General features: G+C 46.3%; 1 long non-coding RNA gene across 1 annotated transcript; it reads left to right on the forward strand.

Moving 5' to 3' along the window:
- Positions 1–7,287: 7,287 nt before the first annotated feature.
- On the forward strand, positions 7,288–8,905 carry LOC145431726 (uncharacterized). The gene is made up of 2 exons (XR_013912005.1): positions 7,288–8,133; positions 8,219–8,905. It is a non-coding gene; the product is annotated as an uncharacterized LOC145431726 (long non-coding RNA).
- Positions 8,906–10,261: the final 1,356 nt, after the last annotated feature.

Consider the following 10,261-nt stretch of genomic DNA (forward strand, 5'->3'; position numbering starts at 1 on the left):
TGACTCACGGGAGCCTGCCAGCGGCAATAGAGGATGCCTTTCTGGCTTGTGAGGTTGGCACAGAGTGCGTCAAACGGACTACGAAAGGAGTGACCAGGAAGAGATGGCCAACCAAACCACCATCACACCACCCTGGCGATCTTGGCGAGAGAATAGACGAGCAGGTGGCCAAATCCTGGGAAAACTGCCATCAATGCAGAGAACCAGGCCACATCGCATGCTACTGTCCAGCACGGAGCCCATGAAGCCTGGCACCCCAGCTGCCGTTAAATTAAGGCGGGGTGGCACAACGGAGGAACTGCCCCCCACCACCAATTTGTCCTCCGAATCACACTGGCGGGTTGGCCGGCTGGGCCAGACTTGGGGACTGTATATGGACTGTGACCTTGCCGGCACCACCTGTACAGCCCTGGGTCCACACTTTCCTTGGTACGGGCTGGAGCCCTCCCTGGTACTGACGGCCCCAGCTGAGGCATTAGCCAATAAACCAAAAGAAACTAAATCTCGTACCTAACGAATGTATCAGTTGTAGGTTCATATTATATTTCATACAAAGGTCCAGCATGTTTTCATCATAGGTCATCTCATTAGACTTCATTTGTGTCTTGTCAAAAAAGTGGTCACAGCTGTTCAAAACCTCACAAGGCTGGAAAGACCCATGAGTACTCAAACTGTGCTTATTGAACGCAATATTGATAAGATCTTGGAGAAGTTCATGGCTCTGCAAAGGGAATTGGATAGACCTGGGGACCCACTTGGGGATCAGTTGCGAAATTACATTCAGTCTGTTGGCACTAACCCTAAACCAAACAACTATTAACTCTTTCGGCCACCCTGTCGCCATCTGGACGGCTTCAAGGCCGAAGCCGGATGGAACAACCAATTCTTCTCACTGATTATGGGAATGTATTTTGACTCTCTGTCCACATCCTTCAAGGTCACCTGCGTCGACTGGAGGACTGTTGACGTTTGCTTAAAACTGGGTGAAAGGACACTCTCTCTTCAGTTGATACAGGATACACACACACGTACTCAGACACAGATATACAATCATATGGTTATGAAAAGATTGTGGCTTCAACAAAGCAGTATTATTGCCTAAATCGTGCCCACCCTGCAGGGTTGGCAGCCTCCTCAGTTCCAGATCACCACAGTCACGGGGGAGCGAGCAAGAGGTAAGGGAGAAAGATCCCTCCTGGTGACTGTTGCTAACTGCACTATGGACCACCAGTTCTGGCTAGCCAGCATCCAGGACCAATGCATCATTGGTCTGGACCTGCTGGCCAAATGGGAGGCCACAGTAGACGTGTCCAGAGCAATCCTTTACCTGGGCACGGAGACTGTGAAGCTCCACACCACCAAGGAAGTCCCGCTGCCTGCCTCCACTTTTTCAGCCAGCATAAGCAAGCCTGAGGGCCTGTTGCCACTGATGGTGGAAGGAGCCCCTTCTTCACCAGCAGTACGGTAACTTTCCACTGAGACCAAGCAAGCTGTCGAGGACCTATACCAGAGGAGCTGTGAGGCCCTCCAGGCTGATCAGCAACGGCAGCTGCGGGAGTTGCTTGACTTGTTTGCCGACATCTTTGCAGCCAAGGATGAGGACTGCATGCACCTGTGACTTGTGCCAGGGCTGCATGCACCTGAGCTGAGCACATGCTCCACTCTTTCCTCAGTTAGAGCTGCTTCCAGGGTTTCTGGTGCATGCAGACGGATGTGCTCTTGTAGTTGTTTTGGCTGGAGACCCCAAACAAAAGCCTGGAGAGCAAACTCTTCCTGTGCTGCAACATCAAAAGCAGGGTACCCTCTTCATACATGAAGACGAAGATCTGCAGTATAGGCACCCAGAGTCTCCTCTTGTCTCTGTGGGTGGCTGGCAAGTTTATCTCGGGCATCATATACATGGGTACGGAGGCCAAACCTACTCTACATTGCTCTGGCGACAGCAGGCCAACTTAAACCCTCTTCTGGCTGAAGATCTGTGAGGATCTGCAGGGCCCTGCCTTCCAAGGCGAGAGCTACTTGGACAGTTGTCTCTTCCGTTGACCCTCCGTTTAGCTGAGCAGCCAGCTGTACCTGGATAAGGTAGGTCTCTGGATGTGCCTCCCCATTATAGCGTGGCAGCTTCATGCTCCCCGCGACAGGAGCCTCTGATGGCAGCGCCGGCTGCACTTGGTCCAGGAGGCAGTTGGCGTTGTCCCCCTTAGCTGCCAGCAATAAGGGTGTGCCGCTCCCAGACATCACCATCAGTGGAGGCTGGCTGGCCGCTCGTGGTCTTGGAGCCTGTAGCATCCCTTGGCAGCTCCGACAGCTTCTCAGTGGGTGGGGGTGTGAGGCTCCATCTGGTAAGCCCAACAGATCTTCCTCTGGCTGACTTGCTACTGCCCGGGGGTCTCCCCGCTTCTTCGGTCGTGCTTCATTCACCGCTTCTAACTACGAACAAGCTGCTCCCCCAACACGCCATATTTGACAATATTGTCAAATGCTTTATCTACAGTACATGCTGCTTAGAAGTCAGCGTCGGCGGTATGGATGGGCCAGGCCTGTTCAATTATCTTACTTTCCCTCCTCAATTTAAAGCCCTAACTGACAAAAGAAATGTGAAATACATTTACAGCTATAGGGCTAACCTTTCTGTAGCCAATTAAAATTTGATCATCCTTTCAATTTTGTTACACGGTGACCTTATAGTTAGGTAGCGGTGTCAAGTGGGTGGAACTAATGTGGTAGGGAAGGCTAGCTCAGATGCTAAATGCAATGTGTACAAAGTGTATTGCTCAGTATATAAAATAGATATCAAAAAGTGGTTAGGATCGTCCATGTCAGGAATAAACTACAGCAGTAACGGCAAGGCCAGGTTAATGATTCAGCTAACAATAATGCTGCAATTACTGCACCTAACCCTGAGAACCAGCTCAGCTGCAGCAATGAAGGTAGCATTAGCATCCTGGATGACACGAGTGCTAGTGGGGTTAGGAAGCTAATGGACACAGACATTTTTCCAGATGATTTAGGAATGGATGGACTTGTGCAAGTCTGACTTGAGAAATATCCCTCTCATCTCTTGAGTACAACTAAGAAGTTATTTATGTATGCATGGCATCATAATGGAGACTGACTTGAATATTCCATCAAGAGGGATGCTTCTTTTTTAGTCAAAATGTGATCCAGCTTTCACTACCAGAGGATTCACAGAGTTGAAACACAAAATAGAAACCAATAAGGGACATAACAGACACAAGACTTTTAAGGAATATTTGGCCTGTTTTAGTTTGTGGAAAGACAAGAAGCAGTGTGTAGAGAAAGAGAAACAAATCTCTGCACTAGTTCATTCAGATCAGCTCCAAAAAAATTGCTATTTCAAATCAGTTGCCTGTAAGGGGAAAATTAGATGCTTTTGATGACATGTCAGAAGTGGGGAGCAGACTTTTCCTATCTGTAGTTGACTTCAACATAAGGAAAGACCCCCATTTGGCCCAAATTTCCTTAGTTATTCATTTTGTCACTGAAGAAACAGTGGAAATAATGGAACGACTACTTGTAATAGCCACCGCAACCTCAAGTGATGCGCAGTCCATTACTGATATTATTCTGTCTGAAGTGACAAAGGCAGGCCTGAGCCTGACCAGGATTTTAAGTCAAGTATAGGATGGAGCCTCCATGATATCTGGAAGGCATGGCAGTGTCCAGCAGCTCTTGCAAGACAAACTTGGCTGTGAGGTACCATATGTGCACCGAACCTTCAATTACATCATGTTGTTGTCCACGTGTTGTCAGCTAAGCAAGCGTTCAGTGACTTCTTTGATACATACAATACTCTCTACAACTCTACAACTGTTTCTGCACATTACACAGGTAAGAAATTAAAAGGTTTGCTTGCCAAAGGTGGGCAGGACTTAGCAAATGCTGTAACTGTGGAATCAAAAAGCATTGTTGCAAAACAGTACATCCCAGCTGTTCCAGGTGTCATTGGGCGAGAGGCGGGGAACAGTACATCTCCAAACCCAAAAATATAAACATACAAGAAACAAACAAACAGAAGAAAAAAAACTTCTGTCTGAACAGAAACATAGTCAAGGCCGTGCCGAGTGTGTTGTTGGCTCTTAAACTGTGTGTCACATTTGGAACATCTACCTCCATGCGCAAAAACTCATTCTTCTGTGTTAAGGGAGAACCCCCATAGTCCTCAGGGTATCAGCACCCTGAATGAAGTTCAGTGCCGTACAGACCTTCTCATAGTCTCCAGATTGGAACTCAATCAACGGAAAGATCAGATTCTGTGGCCCAGGCCCAGCGAGAAAAGAGAGTGGGAAACCACTGACTCGGAACTGGTTCTTATACTAGATCAACAAAAGGGTCAGATTGAAAGGAAGTTGGAGAACCTGGGAACCATCATCTACAGCTATGGTGCCGAGAGGTTTGGGGTAAAAAGCAAGACTCAGAGACAGCAGAAAGACCCTTTAAACCAGTTAAAGGAGAAAGCAGGAAATTGACAGATTAGTGAAAGAGAGAATAATAATAATAATGGATTGGATTGGAATGGAATGGATCATCATGGCCTTATTGGTCCATTTGATTGACCCTTATTATAATTATGAATTTATTTTATTTTCAGTTGCTACAAACGGGACAGACATGACTGGGGGATAGGACAGGGAGAAAGAATGAAAGAAAGAGAGGGAGAGAAAGAAAACCAAAGGGGAGAAGAGACGGTGAGAAGGGGGGGAAGAAAGAAAAAAACAAACAAAAAAAAAAACAAAAACAAAAAAACACCTTGGTCACCTGTATGGAGAAACAAAACAGAAGAGAAAGCAAACATAATAAAAAAAATGGCACCATCGCAATAAACTAGCTAGCAGTAGATAACAGTAGATACTAAATAATAAACGCTATTGTGCAGCACGCAAGATAGACAGCGCACAATGTGCTTTGAGGCAGCAGCCAAGAAAGCTGTAGTCCGCGTCTGTGAATACCCGTGTGTACACCTGTGTGCATACCTGTGTGGATCAGCATGCTTGCATTCCAAAGGTTTCTCCATGTAACGATCTGCTAGGGAGTGTGGGGAGCCACAGCCCCGTCCTCCAGGGCATGAAGCAGGTATGGAGGAGATCAAAACTCCAGACACCCCAGAACACAAGAGACCAAGGAAGACCAACAGAGGGGCAGCCGCGCCACTGTCCCAGTAAGAGCTGACGAGAGTCCCAGATGAGGGCTCACTCAGCAGCCGCGGAGCAGAAGCCAGGGAGAGTTGCAGTGACGCGCCCGTGAGCTCCGCCGGCAGCCAGCTGTGCCTGAGTGACCGAGCCCCAGGCCGAGAGGCCGGGGGCACCCCACCTCCGAAGTGGCCCGAGCGAGCCCCAGGCTCCAGGCCCCGATAAGCGGCCGCCAAGGAGTGAGCCGGTGTGTACCCGGACGCCCACCCCCAGACACAAAGAACCACCAACGCACCGACACCTGAGGGAGTCCGCCACTGGCAGGGGAAGTGGTGGTGGGTGGAGATAGGCCTCCAAACCTTGGAGGGCCTGAGATGTCCCCAGAGAGGTGGCGTCTGATACCCAACCTGACATATAGACACAGACATACAGGCACACACAGATACAAACATCCATTCCCACCCTCATGCTCTCATATGCACTTACTCCACACTCAACCAACGTGGAGACAGACATAAAGAGACGCTGTACACACAATCACACTCCCCAAGCGTACTCTAAGCCCCGGGTCTAGGTACCCTTGCCCCTGGAGGGGGGAACTGCACCCAGACCCAGGTGGTGTTACCCTTTTCCCTGTGGTGGGGAGAGGCAGACCGCCCCGACTCCGCAGCAGCAGGGAGGCCCCACATCCAGACCGCAGTTGGACGACCAACTCCTCCTAGCCCCCCACTCCAGCAGGCCGCAGAGAACGGGGGTGAGAGAAGACTCCAAACCTCCCTCCACCCGCTCATTGTAGTGTTGATACATGTGTGTTCTAAGGTGCAATTAAAACCCAGGAGGGCATGGAGCTACCTGCCAGAGAGCAGCAGGTAAGCGCATAGTCCCTCCTGCTAGCCCTCAATGTCTACGTGTATTCAAAATTGAGAGGTGGGCAACGACGCCAGGGGTGAGGTGTACACCCTACATGGATGACAGGACCATCATTACAACAAAAAAAACATGTTCTAGGCGATTGCTACAGAAAATCCAGTAAAACATCGAATGGGCAAGTTCAAACTAGGGCTGGGTATCGTCACTGATTTCTAGAATCGATTCGATTCACAAGGTCCCGAATCGATTCGATCCACGATTCGATTCAATTTGATTTGATTCGATTTGGATCGGGGAAATTTTGCCTCAGACAGTCAGAAATATTATAATTCAGATCATGCATCATGGACAGTAGTTCCTATCCAGTTCTTTCATGTCTCCCTGACTTTTGTTAACAACACAAACAAAACACCCCCCACTCTCATTCTGAAACTGATTGTTATCTGTCTTAGATAAGCATGTAAATTAAAGTTTGATGATACTAAGTTGTTAATCATGTGAGGTAAAATTCATATTAGGACAAGAAGGAGAAAATCTTTGGACCTATATCAAATGGCTTATTTATACCAGATTCAGGTCAACATTAATTGATGTTGGTCAGAGTCAGTCCAAATTAACTGACCATCCATTGCAACCTGGACAAGACATGGGTTGGAGACAACCTGGCTTTAATGACTGTTGCTGCATTTTGGGAATAAGAATATATGCTCTAGTTTACATAATTTTCAATGAGACCACAAGAGTTTTATCAGTTTAATTTTTTATTAATCTACTAGTCTCTACTTGTTTCTTAGTTTAATGTAGCTCAGGAGTTAGAGCAGGTCACCTATTCACTGGAAGGCTGGTGTTTGATCCTTGGCTGCTCCCACCTGCATGCAAAATATCTTTGGGTAAGATACTAACCCCACATTATTCTGCAATGCATCCACTGGCATATGAATGTGTTAACCTTAGCTAGAAAGCACTTTAGAAAAAGTGCTTGTATGAATGGATGAATGAGGCATGTTGAATGAATGAATGAGGCTTGTCTCCTCAGCAAAAAGAGACTGACTGATAAACACACACACACACACACACACACACACACACACACACACACACACACACACACACACACACACACACACACACACACAAACATTATCACTCAGGTTAACTCAACTACCTCAAAACATTGAGACTGGACTGACTAATCAACACAAGCGCAAACACACTGACCTACACCACCAAACCATCGTACACACCAACCTGTAAATGCTCTTCTGGGCCCTGTTTCAGGAAGCCGGTTTAGTGGAAAAACTGAGTAAGTATACCCTGAGTTAACGAAAACTCTGGGTTTTCGGTTTCACAAAGCGAGTTCAGCTGAAGCCTGAGTGAGTCACTATGACGACACACGCCGTGAAGCTAACCTGCCCCCTAGCAGGTTTACCACAACTAACCCTGACTGTCTCCGCCCCTTTGTCGGAAACCTGACAGTAGGAAGTCTCAGACATGGCGTGTCCCTTCCTTGAAGAGCCAGTAGATATCGAAGCCCAAATTCTCCGCAGAGCTCTCCGCCGGGAGAGAGTGATTCGAGCTCGTCTGGACATCTTATCATTACCTGATGATTTCCTGTGCGAACGTTACCGTTTCTCAGCACAATCTACAATTTATTTGAATAACATCCTCAGGCCATATATTACGCATGTGACACATCGCGGACATGCTCTCAGTTCTGTACATATTATTTGTATTGCACTTCGGTTTTTTGCAAACGGGAGCTTTCTGTATAATATTGGTGACGCTGAGCACGTTTCCAAGGCTACCGTCTGTCGGGCAGTCAGGAATGTTACAGTTGCACTGAAACGTCTCCTGCACTCGTTTGTGGTGTTCCCCGGTCATAGACCCACAAGATTCATCAAAGAGGGATGCCACAAAATTGCAGGTATCAGGATGACCAAAACTTAATTTATGATGTGGTGATACTTGAACTACTACTTAAATTTTACATTTATTTTCACGGTTCCCAGGCGTGATTGGCTGTATAGATGGTACTCACATTCCAATTATTGCTCCTTCAGTAAATGAAGGAGACTATGTGAACAGGAAGTCTTTCCACAGCATTAATGTACAGGTACATAGTTCCCTGTAGCATTTCAAACTAACAAATTATTTCATTATAGTAATGGATGCTAATTTGTGTTCTCTGCACTGTGAAGATCATATGTGATGCTGCCAACATTATCACAAATGTGGAAGCCAAGTGGCCAGGCTCTGTCCATGACTCACAAATATTCCGTGAATGTACACTGAGCACAAAATTTGGACATGGTGAGTTGAAAATACTTTAAAATATATAAAGACCAATTGCTTCAGGGACATTTGAACTGAAGTGTATCCTTCTGTCTTAGGAGAGTTCACTGGCTACTTGCTTGGTGATAGGGGGTATCCATGTTTACCCTATTTGCTTACCCCTTACCCTGACCCTGAACCGGGCCCACAGCAGCGATATAATCTGGCTAATTGCAGGACAAGAGCCAGAATTGAAATGACTATCGGAATGCTTAAGGCCCGGTTCCAGTGCCTGCAAAGACTCAGGGTCACCCCAGAAAGGGCATGTGACATTATTGTGGCATGTGTGATTCTTCACAACATTGCCACAATTAGAGGAGAACACTGTCCTTCTGAACCAAACATCAGCAGTGATCCAAACCATGAACATCCTGACCCTCCCACGGACATACAAGATGGAAGAGCAGTCAGAGACACCATATGTCACAATCATTTCTTTTGACCCATCACCTCAACATGTTGAAAGAAGAATAAACAGATTTTTTGTTCAACTGGCTTTATTGGTCACCTGTGTTTCCTGTACACAAAGTATTAAAAGATGTAAACCTCATAAAGTGTCTCTGTTGCTTCCTCCTCTGTAACAGCTGTCAATGTTTCTTCATTATTTTCCTGTAGTAAAGAAATAAACAACATTGCTGTTCTACTGTAAACTCATCTAATCTGTGGAGTATTACTCACAACTGCATGTTGGTCTGGCTCAACAGGAGGCTGCACCAGATGCAGTACACCATCACCATCAACTGATAGAATATGAGGTTTATACAGGTCACTTATAACTTACAAGGGACCAAATGGCAATTAACAAACATACCAAGCACCTTACACTTCATTGTCATTATGCTCTCAAAGACAACCAAGACTGAGGGAAGGCAAAATCAGTAGGAAAATAACTTCACTACAAAATAATTCATTATGGTAAAGAGTTTATCAAATGAATGAGTAGCACTGCAAAGGTGACTGTGAAGAAAGGATGTATGCACATCATGTATTATTTTGAATTTACCCCCTATGTAGGCACTTGTGTCTTGCGGGGTTATTGACTCAGAGGATGTCCCCGCAGAGATGCCTTCGGCCACAGGGCGCCCACTGTTTTGGCTGAGGGCCAACTGCTCAGCCTCTGTGAGTGGTGGTGGTGGAGGACCCCCACCTGTTTTTCGGGCCTCCGCTTTTTTTCTGTTGGCTATAACGGGTCACATTTGAGCATACAGAGTAAGCAAATATGTACTTGTAATGTGCTCAGATAATTTCAATAAGTGCTTACAGAAAGAAAATTAATGTAGCCTCTAACTGCAATTGATTTACATCGGACAAACAGACCAAGCACTATGGCTCATAATACAATTACACCTTACCTGTTTGGACTATATTTTTATATTTCATTTTTACTTGCTGCCAGGAACGTTTGGGGCCTGTTGGGTTGCACCTGCGCTCACATCACATCACAAAATAAAATGTATAAAATAACAAATAAAATAACATATGATAAAATAACGTGTTAAATGGGTGGAAATCCCTCGATCAATGTTTATATTAACACTCACGCATTGACTCTGTCGGCTATGTTTTGCCATGCATGCTCACTTTCTTTTGCAGCTGTCGCTGTGTTACTTTTTCCGCGGAATTTGCATGTTATCGGCATATGCTGCCATCAGAATTTCGGCCTCAAGCGCTGTAAAATACATTGACCGCGCCTTCTTTCCCTCCGTCTCCATGGTGACTCGCTTAATCTGTGCTCCGCTTATCAGGGCTTTATGTATCCTCGTCCGCGCGCTTCACTTGGGGTTAAAGCAACTCCGCCTTGATTGAACTAATTGTTATCAGCCTTTCTGGAACGGAATATTCCGAGTTGGACAGTTCGGGGTTACTCAACCGTGAGTGTCGTTTTTCACTCTGAGTTTTCCAAACCGGCT

The sequence above is a fragment of the Astatotilapia calliptera genome, chromosome 11, assembly GCF_964374335.1.
Source record: "Astatotilapia calliptera chromosome 11, fAstCal68.1, whole genome shotgun sequence".
NCBI classification, from domain to species: Eukaryota; Metazoa; Chordata; class Actinopteri; order Cichliformes; family Cichlidae; genus Astatotilapia; species Astatotilapia calliptera.